This window comes from Sminthopsis crassicaudata, chromosome 4 (genome assembly GCF_048593235.1).
Source record: "Sminthopsis crassicaudata isolate SCR6 chromosome 4, ASM4859323v1, whole genome shotgun sequence".
In the NCBI taxonomy this organism is placed as follows: Eukaryota; Metazoa; Chordata; class Mammalia; order Dasyuromorphia; family Dasyuridae; genus Sminthopsis; species Sminthopsis crassicaudata.
Window position 1 is genome coordinate 234,236,075 of NC_133620.1, and position 14,095 is coordinate 234,250,169.

Here is a 14,095-nt window from a genome sequence, read left to right on the forward strand (position 1 = left end):
CTTCTGACCAGGTGTTCACTCGGGAACCAACAAGTCAGGGCATCAGTTAGGGCATTATGTGAGTAGGTATAATAAAGGCTTTTAAGATTACACGTGGTTGTTCTTGAGTGCACTACCGGTTATTAAGCTAGTAATTGTAACTGCCAGGAGAGCACGTTACAGATCATCAAGACCCAATGTATAGGAACTTTTTCTTTCCCCTTATTCTTTATTGCAATTGATAGAAACCTGGTAGAAAACAGTTTCTTCAAATTAAATACAAAAGAGAATCCCTCAGCTGTATTAGGTAATACACTCAGGCAAATAAATGGCTGCCATAACCTCTTTTCTTCTAAAATTATTAAACCTGTGGAAATTAAAGTAAGGAATCTCTTAAGACCCCACATCTTCCCTGCCAGAGTAAAAGAGATACCTGAATATTATATAGGTATACATTTGGTCATTTATCTATGTAAGGCTTAAATTAATATGCCAGTTGTACTCTAGTCAAATGCTTTCTTTAGGAGCAATTTTATTATCTCAATAAAGTATTGCAATTAAAGGACATGGAAATTCTAAGTGAGGAAGAATAATAAAACAAATATCCAATTTGGTTTAATTACAAGAAAAAGGAAAGCACAAGTAAAATAGCAAGGGTCAGATCTTGGTAAATTTCAGTGTAATACATATGTGTGTGTATTTCATACACATACATTGTATATTTATACATATGTGTGTATATTTATGTATATGTGTGTATGTGCATATATATGTATATACATAAGTGAACATACACAAATATGTGTGGATATGTTTTTTTTTCTATGTATGTATATGTAATGTTTATTTGAAATAGAAATAGATTAACATTTTGTGATTAAGAAAAAAAATTCAATCTTTAAATTAGGTCTCATTGCCTTTCAGGACTAAATTGGAATGCTCAGGGATTCTGACCAAGAAATAACTTTTATTTTTATCTCCCAAAGAGGAAACAAAGGGTAAAGATATGGAATGTATCCAGGAGAAAAGACGCTAACTCATTATTTTAGTTTTTAGTTTTTTTTTTTTTTTTCCTGATGTAGGAATGAGTGAGTTCTGGTGAAAGTGTTCTATTTTCATCATTTTATTTATACATGATTCAAAGTTGTTCAGTGAGAAGAAAAAAAAAAGCAGCTCCAATTAAGTTGTAGTAAGTTTTGCTAGGAACTTTCTAAACTTCCATAATGTCTTTTGTTTTGGCCCAGTTGGTACATTAATTCAGTCTACTCTTCATTCTTTCCTCTTAGTCTGGTCAGTTAAAAGAAAAAAAAAAGAAAAAAGAAAGCAAAGAAATAAAAGAACCCTGTTGCTTACTAAATTTGTTGTAAGAACAGAAGTCATGAATTCACAGGGACTGTAGGAATGGTATTTTTACAATGGTTGGTTTGGGTGGTTGGCTTTCTATAGTGAATTCCATATTGAAGTGTCTTTGGAAGAGCTTTACTGTGGATAGTTAAATATATAGCTAAAGCATTTATTAAGTACTCAATATGGTTTAAGCAACATGCTAATTAGAAATTCACATATTAGCCACCATTATTAAAAATAATTTTAAAAAAATTATTTATTTCCAACTTTTGTTCTCAAATTCTGAATTCCAGATTATCTCCCTATCTTCTACCCTTCCGTTACCCACTAAGACAAAAATTTATCAATTATATATTTGAAACCATGTAATACAATTTTCCATTTTAGCCATTATTCCCATTTTTTTAAATTCTTAGTTTATCAGTATGTCGATGAAAATGCTATTTTTAAAATCAAAAGTTTTGCAGAGAAGGCCCCTTCAGACATTTTGAAATAGTGCAACTTGCTATTCCTTTTAAATATATAACAAAATTATCATATTGATTTTTTTTTGTTCCCTCATGCTGTTCCACCTATAGATACAGCTACTATTATGTATATATCTATCTATCTCTATATTTATATGTGTATATATATATATATATATATCTATCTATATATCTATCTATATATATGTACAATTATTTTATGCATGCTTCTATTTATCAATTCTTTCTCTAGATGCTGATAAGGTCTTTAAATATATTCTTTAGAATTAAATTATATTTTTAAAATAAACTCATTCAATTAAATATATATTTGAAAAGCATTAATTAACAATAACTAATGACCTTGACATGGAGATACAAGAAAAATGTCAAGTCAGTAAGCTCAGAAAGGCCATAACTGATTTTCTTTTCATTAAAAAAAATAAAACAATAGTATAATCATGAAGAAATCCTTAGTGTTGATCCCTATGAGAGGTATTTCCAGGCTATTAGCTTTCTCAGAAAAATCTCGATGTCCTTATTCCTTAGGCTATAGATTATAGGATTCGGGGGTGGGGGCACCACTGTATAAAATATAGATAACAAGGGATCTAGAACAGAGTCAGATTCCTGAGATGGCTTTAGGTAAACTATGACAACTGTTGTGCAAAAAATAATGAGAACAATGAGGTGGGGCAGGCAAGTGGAGAAGGCTTTTGATCTACCATCTATTGATGGAATCTTCAGCACAGTTGAGAATATGGGACCATAAGAGACAGCTATGGAAATAAAGCACAGAATTCCTAAAGCAACTCCAATAGCCAAATATACTCCAATATGTATATCAGAGCAGTAGAGCCAAAGGAATGAAAGAAAATCACAGAAGAATTGGTGGATCTCCTTGGACCTACGGAAAGGCAAAATAAATATATTAGCTGAGTACAGAGTCCGAACAAACCTCCACCAAGCCAGGAAACAGTTGCCATCTTCACACAAGTCTCTCTAATCATGATGACTTTATAGTGCAGGGGCTGGCAGATAGCCACATACCGATCATAGGACATCATTGTGAGGAGAAAAAGTTCTGATACTACAAAGAAAATTACAAAAAAGAACTGTAATACACACCCTGTGGAAGAAATGGAACGGTTATGGCTCAGAGAGTTTGTGATGGATTTAGGGAGTGTAGTAGAAATAAAGCAAATATCTAAAAAGGATAGGTTCTTGAGGAAGAAGTACATGGGAGAGTGGAGATGTTCTTCAAGGGATATGAGGGTGAATATGAGCCAGTTCCCCATCAGAGATAACAAGTAGATCAATAAGAGAAGCATGCCATATAAGACCTGCAGCTCCCATGTGTTGGAAAATTCCATCAGGAGGAATCCTGTCACCATGCTGAAGTTGGTCATGCTCTGAGAATTCTCTTTATTATCTGCACAGAAAAAAGAAGCAATTATTAAATGATTAGAACACTCAATGTGCCGGACATCAAGGCTCTGTGGCCTTGTACAAATTGCAGAGCTTTGATTGATTGAGTCATTTGCTAAATGAGATGAAACTGCAACAGAGAGTCTAGATCTTAAATCCAGGAATATTTTTAAAACCATATTTTGCTAAATATATTTTCCCATGGATGATTTCTTTTTAAAATCTTTGTATTTTAATTTAAACACTTACATATAGTATTCTGAGGAGGGAGAGATAAGTTTTACCAGAAGTAGTCCAGGATAAAAGACAGGTAAGGAATCCCTGAACCAGAAGATTTTTAACATCACTTTTACATGCCAAATGTTCTGTGTTTTGAGGAACATTATCCACAGGTTATAAAAGATAATAAAAATAGTAATATATTTCTACTGTATATGAATTTTAAGGGTTATCTAACACTTTTATCATAAGAACTCTATGAGATGGGTGGTTTGAGAAATATTACTCCATTTTGAACATAAAATACCAAATTTTAGGGAAGTTATGTGGTCATCCAGGAATTATTAGAACCTGCCCTTCTGATTCTAAGGCCGAGTTGAAATTGAGTCCAGGTTCCTTCACTGAGTCAAACCTGAACTTTCTCTTGAAGAGCAATTGACTTTCTTCCCATTCTTCAGGAATGTTAGTGATATAGTTTCCTCTAATAATTTTAAATAATATTTATTACCTAGGATGTATTACCCAACCATGTAACTGTCATATTTATAGTTTTATTACCCTAAAATAATAGAAATGTCATGCAAATGAAGCCAGTGTCATTGATTTGGGACCAACCTAAGCTAATTCCATTTTATATTCTCCCTTGTTCAAATACAATACCACCAGCAACTGAGAACTGCCATCTTGAAATACAAATATATTGGTCCTGGAGAACTAATTTCCAGATTTCCTTAGGTATGATATGATGAAGGCAGGATGAGAATGGGGTTAGAAAGTATGAGAATACAAGCAGGAGAGCCTGAAAGTGTAGACAGCATTATACTAAACTTAGGCTAAAAAATGGAAGACATAGAAAGAGAACTTTTCAAAGATTGTAAGATATAATAAAGAATATTTTAATAATGAAGGAAATTAAAGTTTATAAGTAGCAAGGGAAGACCAAATAGACAAACATTAAAAGGAGAAAAAAGAAAAATAATAAAGACAGAAAAGAAAAAAATTAATAAAGACAGGATGAGAAAAGATCAAAGGTATGGATAAAATTTTACCTTTGTCTGGTGTTGTTGCCTCACATTATCGTCAAGGAATAAAAGAGGAGAGAATGATGAATATCAAGGAATTATGACTGAAAAAGAAAAGGAATAGAAAAAACTCACAAAGAAAAGAAAAGTGTCTTTTATATAAATGAAGTGTGAAATGAAGTCCTAACTTATGTGACTTGCTGTATGAAAAATTTAAAGAGAATAGATAAGTTTGGAAAAAAATAAAGTGAAAAATATGATTTAAAAAAAATCAATTTAAAAAGTAAAATAATGATTGGCTTACTGAGATTAGATAATTAAAATTGGCACTTGGCCCAGTTAGTAGTTCTTGGCTTTCATTAGATCCATTCAGTAGTGCCTAAATAGGATTAAAGTAGGTGAATGCAGGAGTAATCACAAGTTAATTTTAATAGATGTGATCTGCAATTATTCATGAAAGCAAGTGATTTCAAGAGAAGACAAAACTGGTTAAATAAAGAGTCCCAGATAGGGAAGCTGTCAGAGTGAGGCAATTGCTCAAGAAAGTACTGAAGAATATGAAGACTATAGGACACAGGAAAGATAAAAGAGCATGATTTGGAAGAATAAGGCTTGGGAATTTTTCTAAAACTACCAAATTTTCAATTCCTTAAATTTTTAAATGGTTTTTATATTGAAAAAATGGAGAACCCCAATTTCCAAACATGACCTTTTTATCTCTGCTACTATATATTTATCAACACCATACTTAGAATCAAGAAAATCCATAAGGCCAACACTTGGGTATTAGTGATCTTCTTAAACATTTTTCCACTTGTGACCTTTTTTTAACCAAGAAAATTTTATACAATCCAAGGCATATAGCTATTTTATCTATTTTATATTTGTTTTACACAAATCAAACATTTTCTAATAATAAATCATAATGAAATTTATTTTAAATATATATTTATATATAATTAATATATTTTATATATTAAATATATTAAATTTAAATGTATTAAATATTAATTAATATTAAAATAATTTTATCTCTATATATATTTTCACAAGAAAAAAGTTCAAACCTTGTAATCCATTTATTTCTTCAATCCATTCCTTGAATGTTAGACTATGATATCACTTCACATTATTCAATATGCTTACCTAGAAATGGAGTAATGTTTGAAAAGTGGAGATAATTCATATACTGAATTGGGACATGAGGAGGTAACAAAAAATCTGCTGATCTTTCTTCTAATACCTGGCTCCAGTATGACCTCACCATTTCCTAGAATTACCTCAAATATACTGAGATAGGATAATTTAGTATCTCCTTATCTACTATTGCAGTAGCATTTATTCTCTATTAAGAATCAAGGTTTTAAAACCCAGTAAATGTTTTCTCTGATAGTTAAATACTTGGAAGATCCTTGAATCATTTTATTTTCCTTTTGGTATATAAGTTCTCTCTATTTTGGACTTCCTCTGTGGATCATAACTGGCATTCTCCAGAGTATTTCTGCAGCCACTCAGTATCATTTTCTTAATTGCTCAAGTATAAGAACTTATTAGCATTGCCCCAGGAGTTGAATAACACTTTGGGACTCTATGACAGCTATATCTTATGCCTTGTTTTGATAACCACATAAATCTCCCTTTGTCCACTGGATTAAAGTTGTTTTATTTAATATTTTCCCCCAGTTATATTCAAAGCCAAATTTTTTACATGTTTTTAAAATTTTTTTAAATTCTAGGTTCTCTTCCTTATGCCCATCCACAATTAAGAAAATACATATGAAGGTATGTAAAACATTTCTATGAAGGTCAAGTTGTGAAAGAAATCATAGGCCTACCCCATCAATAAAAATAAAAACAGAAAAATTAAGTTAAAAAAGGAGAGAGATAGAGAGAATACTTCAATCTATATTCAGTCACAAACAGTTCCTTCTCTGGATATGGATAGAATTTTCCATCATAAGTCCTTGAGCGTAGTTGTGGATGATTATACTACTGAGAATAACAAAATCATTTACATATGGTCATCCAGGAACATTGCTATTCCTTTGTATACAAGACATTTCACTTTGATTGAGTTCATGGAAGACTTGAGTTGATATTGACTTTTAAGTTGTTGTTGTTATTGTTGTTATTTTTTTCTGAGAGCATTCTGCTCATCATTTCCTATAGAAAAATAATATCCCATCCCAAATACATATCACAGTTTATTGAGCCATTCCCCAATTGATGGGCATGCTCTGAATTTCCAATATTTTATCTCTGAGAAGCTAGATGCAATGAATATTATGTGTACATATAAATACTTTTCCTTTTGTTTTAAATATCTATTTTGGTATTCATGCCTAGTAATGGTTTTGTTAGGTCAAAGGATTTGCATTAATTTAGATCTTTTTGAGAACAGCTCATATCTTTGGATAATTTATCAATTATAAATTTTCCAACTGGAATTATGAGTTGTAACTTATTCACTTAATTGTTACTTAAATTTTGAGTGCAGTTATATATGGAACTTTTAATTGATAATTGATAAAAATCTTTTCTCATAATTTCCTGCATTGTGTATTATGGACCTTAAATACTATTAAGTACTATTGTTCTTTCTTTATTTTAGCTATGGTCTATATCATTTAGCTAAATAGATGTATTTTTTTTTTAAATTATTGTTACTTTATTTTTAACATTAAATTTTTGGAGGGCTAAATTCTGATATCTATGGAAAAGACAAGAAATATAATATCATATGGAATCTTGCAAAACAGATTTCCATATTAGCCATATTGTGAAAAAGCAAGAAAAAAAAAAGAACATGAAAAAAGTATGCTTTAATTTGCACTCCAACTCAACCAGTTAGATAACTTTTTTTAATCACAAGTTATTTGGAATGGTTCCATAAGGTCGTTTCTATGCATGGCCCTGAGGATGTTATTTGTCTATACTCACATAATTATTTTTGAGTCAAAAACCTTGAAGAGGAGCCCTTTCAAAACAATTTTATCATAAAAGATAACAAAGAAAATTAAATTACAGGAAATATTCAAAAAAGCTAATATGGAGCTAGTACTTACATAGATAGCTCTTAATAGTTTGAGAAATATTTTAGATATATGTTATTTTATTTGATCTTCACAATAGCTTTATTTCTATTATACAAATGTGGAAATTGAGATGCAGAGAGGTTAAGTGACTTGTTTACCTCTATATGAGAAAATTCTATAAGCCATCCCTTTATGCTAGGTCTTTAAAGAGGGGCTAAAAGGAATTTGACATTTTTTTTTTTTTTTTTATCTTTTCAAGGAGATTATGCCCAATCTCAACACACATTAGAGTAGTATAGAAATAAATGTTGACCTGAATCTTAGGATTGGGGCCAGGAAGTCTGTTTCTTTCTCCTTGCTGTTGTCTACCCATAGTAAATCTGTTGGAAATTCTGTCAAACAAAATTAGGAATGGTTTCCTAAAAGGTATGTAACAGGACCCCTTCCAGAAAATTATCTCTTCTACAAAATACTAATAATTGCCTGGCACCTGGCATTTGACTGGATACCCAGTGACCTATCCACATTGCAATTAAGCTTCATCAGAAGTACCTTTCTAATATCTATCATCTAATATCATTCTCTCTCTCTGTGTGTCTCTGTGTGTGTGTGTGTGTCTCTCTCTCTCTCTCTCTGTTTCTCTGTCTCTTTCTCTCTCTGTTCGTCTCTGTCTCTTTGTCTCTATCTCTGTCTCTACCTCACTTAAGGGTGAAAAGTAATTTTCACCTAGGTTTTTAAACTTTTGAATTACATGGACTTGGTTTCAAACTGGGGACATTGAACTAGGTTTCTGTTACTTATTTCATAGTAAGATTATGAAGAAATCAGTGATGTAAAATTTAGATATGACAACAAAATTTAGATAGGCTTTCTTTTGAGGTCAGAGTCAAGATGGTAGAGAAGAGATGCATCTTTATATGAGCTTTTCCTGAAGTCCCCTAGATCAATACCAAATCAAGCCTCTAATCTGATTTTGGAGCCAACAGAACCCACAAATATTTGAAATGTAACAAATTTCTAGCAGAAGATTTTTTGGAATAACTTCAGAAAATGTCTGTTTCAATCAGATGTGGAGGAAGAGGCTGAGCACAGAAATTTTGCAGTGATCCAGGGCAGTGTGGTGTTGGGGCACCAGGGAATCTACCAGGAGGCTCTGACCCAAAATACAGCAGTGTTAGCTACTCTGTCCTGGTTACAAGCCAGTGTATCAGCATAATGATTGTAAGACATCTTACACAAATACAAAATACAAATAATAAGCCTTTGAACCCTAAAATAATGAGGGATTCTGACACACCCATCTAACACTGGAAGTTGGTAACATTGATCCAGGGCAGCTGCTGTCATATGTAGATGAAGCTTGGGATAATCTCACCTCTCCCCTAAGAGCACACCTTAATCTTTAAATAAAAGGGCAGAAAAGCAAAAAGAACTCTGATTATAGATATTTTTTATGGAGAAAGAGAAAAGAATCCCAAACTGAGAATACTAAAAGCAAATTATCTCCAGATGAATTCACAAAGGGTGATATGAGTTGGTTCCCATCTCACAAGGCTTTGTTGGAAGAATAAAGAAATGATCTTAAAAGAGAATTAGAAGAAAATTGGGGAAAGGAAATTAGAACATTGCTGGAGTATTTGGAAAAGGAATTTAAAAAATTATCTGAAGAAACTTCTTACAAAATAGATTTAGCAAAATGTAAAAATCATATAACTCCTTATAAAATAAATTTGGGAAAATGGAAAAAGAAAACAACTTCTTGAAAAACAGAATTTGTGAAATGGGGAAAAATCCATTGTACAAAACAATTCATTTAAAAATTCAATTGGCCAAATGCAAAAAGAACTAAAAAAAGGTAATTGAAGAAAATAATTCACTAAAAATTAGAATTTAACACATGGAAATGAATTACTCAATGGGACATCAAGAATCAGTCAAAGAAAACACAAAAAATGAAAATAAAAAAGAAGAAAATGTAAAATACATTACTGGAAAAAGAATTGACCTGGAAAATACATCTACGTGAGGCAATCTAAGAATGATTGGACTTCATTAAAACCATGATGTAAAAAAGTATCTAGATGTCATCTTTTAGGAAATTGTTAAGGAAAACTGCCCATGTGTCCTAGAACCAGACGGTAAAATAGCCAATGAAAAAATTCACTGATCACTTCCTGAATGAGACCCCAAAATAAAATATCATAGCTAAATTTTAGAATTATCAGATCAAGAGGAAAATATTGCAAGTAGCCAATAAGAAACAATTCAAGTATCAGAAACCACAGTCATGAATACCCAAGACTTAGCAGCTTTCACTTTAAAGGATCAAAGGGACTGGTATCTGATATTCTGAGAAGCAGCCAAGAATCAACTCCCCAGTAAAATTGAGCATTATTTACATGAAGTGTGCTAAGTGAAGTGAGCAGAACCAGAAGATCACTGTACATGCCAACAAGAAAATTACATGATCATGAATGGCTTTTCTTAACAATGAGATGATTCAGGCCATTTCCAATTATCTCATGATGAAGAAAGCAATCTACATCCAGAGAGAGTACTGTGGAACTGAGGGTGGATCACAACATAGCATTTTCAGTTTTTTGTTGTTTGCTTGCATTTTGTTTTCTTTCTCCTTTTTTTACTTTTTTTATGTGATATCTCTTATGCAGCACATTAATTGTGGAAATATATGTAAAATAATTGCACATATTTTACATATATTAGATTCCTTGCCCTTAGGAGGGAGTGGGGCAAAGGCTTGGAAAAAATTTGGAACATAAGGTTTTGCAAGGGTGCATGTTTAAAATTATACATTCTTATATTTTGAAAATAAAAAGCTTTAAAAATGCTCTTTGAACTTTACATATAGATATATCAATTTATCTCAGAACAATATAAATACGAGATATAGTATGCTCCTTTATTTTTCCTACCTCCAAAAATGTTTAAGACTGTGAGGAGCTAAAATGTGGTTATAAAAAATGCAGTACCTCTCATTAACTTTCAAATAAATTTCACTTATTATACTCTTCTTTTAAAGAAAAGGGCCCCATGTAACTGTTCAACCAGCATTTCATGATTAGCTTAGATGTGTGCAACTTGAATTCAACATCATCATGCCATGGATTAGGCTTTCTAACATTTAACCCCATTGCTTAGACAAATAAGTTAAAAAAGTGTGTGTGTGTGTGTGTGTGTGTGTGTGTGTGTGTGTGTGTGTGTGTACTCAAGATACTACTTTTTATGGATATTTAAGATAAGAATATGGTAATGCTGAATGTTGGAGGGGATGTGGGAAAACTGGAACACTGATACATTGTTGGTGGAATTGTCCCAACCATTCTGGAGAGCGATTTCGAACTATGCTCAAGCAATTATCAAATTATGTATACCTTTTGATCCAGAAGTGTTACTACTGGGCTTATATCCCAAAGAGATCTTAAAAAAGGGAAAGGGACCTGTATGTGCCAAAATGTTTGTGACAGCCCTCTTTGTAGTGGTCAAAAATTGGAAACTGAATGGATGCCCATCAATTGGAGAGTGGCTGAATAAATTGTGGTATATGAAGGTTATGGAATATTATTTTTCTTTTCTTTCTTTTGTTATTTTAAATTTATTTATTTAATTAATTTTTATAAAAATTTTATGCATAGGTAATTTTCCAGCACTGACAATTGCAAAACCTTTTGTTTCAACTTTTCCCCTCCTTCCCCTCACCCCTTCCCCCAGATGGCAGGTTGACCAATACATGTTAAATATGTTAAAGTATAAGTTAAATACAATATATGTATACATGTCCAAACAGTTATTTTGCTGTACAAAAACAATCAGATTTTGAAACTGTAAACTTAGCCTGTGAAGGAAATCAAAAAAGTAGGCAGACAAAAATATAGGGATTGGGAATTCTACATAGTGGTTCATAGTCAGCTCCCAGAGTTCTTTTGCTGGGTGTAGCCGGTTCAATTCCTTATTGCTCTATTGGAACTGATTTGGTTCATCTCATTATTGGAGAGGGCCTTATCCATCAGAATTGATCATCATATAGTATTGTTGTTGAAGTATATAATAATCTCCTGGTCCTGCTCATTTCACTCAGCATCAGCTCATGTAAGTCTCTCCAGGCCTTTCTGAAATCATCCTGTTGGTCATTTCTTACAGAACAGTAATATTCCATAATATTCATATACCACAATTTATTTAGCTATAATCCAATTGATGGACATCCACTCAGTTTCTAGTTTCTGGCCACTACAAAGAGGGCTGCCATAAACATTCTTGCACCTACAGATCCCTTTTCCTTCTTTAAGATCTCTTTGGGATATAAACCCAGTAGTAACACTGCTGAGTCATAGGGTATGCACAGTTTGATAACTCTTTGAGCATAATTCCAAATTGTTCTCCATAATGGATGGATGTATGGAATATTTTTTTTTTCTGTAAGAAATGACCAGCAGGATGATTTCAGTAAGGGCTAGAGAGACTTACATGAACTGATGCTGAGTGAAACAAGCAGGACCAGGAGATTGTTATATACTCCAATAATAATACTATATGATGATCAATTCTGATGGACATGGCTCTCTTCAACAATAAGATCAACCAAATCAGTACCATTTGTTCAATAAAGAATAGAACCAGCTACACCTAGCGAAAGAACTCTGAGAAATGAATGTGAATCACTACATAGAATTTTCAGTCCTACTGTTTTTGTCTACTTGCTTTTTTTGATTTCCTTCACAGGTTAATTGCACATTATTTCAAAGTCCGATTCTTCTTGTGCAGCAAAATAACTACATGGATATGTATACATATGTTGTATTTAACATATTTAACATATATTTGATTACCTGCCATCTGGGGGAGAGGGTAGGGAGAAGGAGGGGAAAAATTGGAACAAAAGGTTTTGCAATTGTCAATGCTGAAAAATTACCCATGCATATAACTTGTAAATAAAAAAAAATATAATAAAAAATCTTTAAAAAGATAGGAATCTGGTTCAGGTAGAGTTTATATCAAAAATGGTCTAACATTCTCATTTGTCTGTGGTTTTCTCATTATTTTCTAAATATTGAAAGAGCCAAATGATCATCTTTGAGGAGTTATCCTCCCTCTAGCCATCTGGAATCAAGATTTTTTCCTAGTCAGAAAGCATAATTTGTTAAGGAATGCTAAGTAGTACTTTATCTTCGTGATTTAAAAGGGTAAGATAAGAAATCTGGTGGGCACTACTTCTATACAAGCACATGTTTTTGCTGTCATGTGCTTACATAGGAAAACATGAATCCCCACCAGCATTCTTGTATGTATGAACTGGGGAAGAGAAAAATATCTCCATTAACTCCTTCAGGTTTCTAACAAATTCAAATTAAAATCTAGCAAAGTGTTCCAGAAGAAGAATGCTCCCAAAAAAGGAAGTATAAGCTTTTTGCTCACTGATCTTAAAAACTACAGAGAAGATGGCTCCTCCTGATTTTGTATGCAATCATATTGAACAAGATGATCAATTGACATATGTTGCATCATCTCAGATACATTCATGTCTCAACAAATGATCCATTCACCTAGACACATAAATAAAAATAAATAAAAATCTCTGTGTAAAATATTGTATGTATGCCTGTGATAGAAATGAAGTTCAGGGGGGGCGGAGGCAAGATGGCAGAGAAGGCACATGTGACATTCTGAGCTCCTCTCATACTCTCATTATCAATTTTTAAAATCAGCCTCAAAAATAACGCTAGATTGGTAAGGTTCATGAAGATTGGAAGTACAACAACTAACCAGCCAAAGATAATCAGGAATATCACCAGAAAAGGTTTGTCCTGAGTGGCAGGAACAAACTGGTGCAGGCAAGGATAGAATCGGAGCAAGGGCAGCCTCTGTGGTTCAAAGATTTACATAGTCATACATACTCTGCCATAGCCCGATTACTTTGCTTTGGTTGCAGATCTGGCTGTGCCCACTCAGAACCGGAAATGACTTAGCGAAGACCATAACACAATCTTCATTGGCATTCTGCATCTAGGGGCTCCTATTGGGGAGGGGGCAGTCACAAAACTGCACAGCAGGGGCACAGCCTGGAGTAGCCTCTCATCTGCATAGTGTGGGGCTAGGCCTGGGGTAGTGGAATTTCCCCAGGCTGACTACACTGCCCAGGCAGAGACACTTCTGGTGCAGTGAGGGATAGGGCAACAGCTAAAATTCAAAGAGGGCATTTGTGGGGGGGGGGGCAGTGATACTTTTGCTGCTTAACCTCTAGCCCCAAGGCAATTGCTAATCATCACAGTGAGGCTCCTCCCAGGGCACTTACACAGTGTGGCCCTTGATACCCAGGCCTAGTCACTCCCATATGGAACTCTTCCCAGAGCACTCCCACAGCTTGGCTGCTCCCTGCAGCCCATTGAGAGGCCAGCTACTGTCCATATACCCATCCTTGCTCTGCAGAGGAAGCTGGTAACCTCCTTGCCTTGAAGGCAGACCCTGAAGGCTTTAAAAAAAGTGAATAAAAAAATGAAGAGAACCATTGATAGCTTCTATACAGAAGGAGATCTGGTTTCCAACCCTGAGAAGACTAATAGCAAACAGCCTCTAGACAATA

The 14,095-nt window shown here is 33.4% G+C and overlaps 1 long non-coding RNA gene and 1 pseudogene across 1 annotated transcript in view; one reads left to right on the forward strand and one right to left on the reverse strand.

Moving 5' to 3' along the window:
* Nucleotides 1-14,095, forward strand: part of LOC141566219 (uncharacterized) — a 76,677-nt gene that overhangs the window by 46,074 nt on the left and 16,508 nt on the right. Inside the window, exon 3 of the long non-coding RNA XR_012489253.1 lies at nt 6,199-6,244. This is a non-coding gene — a long non-coding RNA (uncharacterized LOC141566219). The remainder of the gene's footprint in view (nt 1-6,198; nt 6,245-14,095) is intronic.
* Nucleotides 2,280-3,202, reverse strand: LOC141541244 (olfactory receptor 14A2-like; annotated as a pseudogene).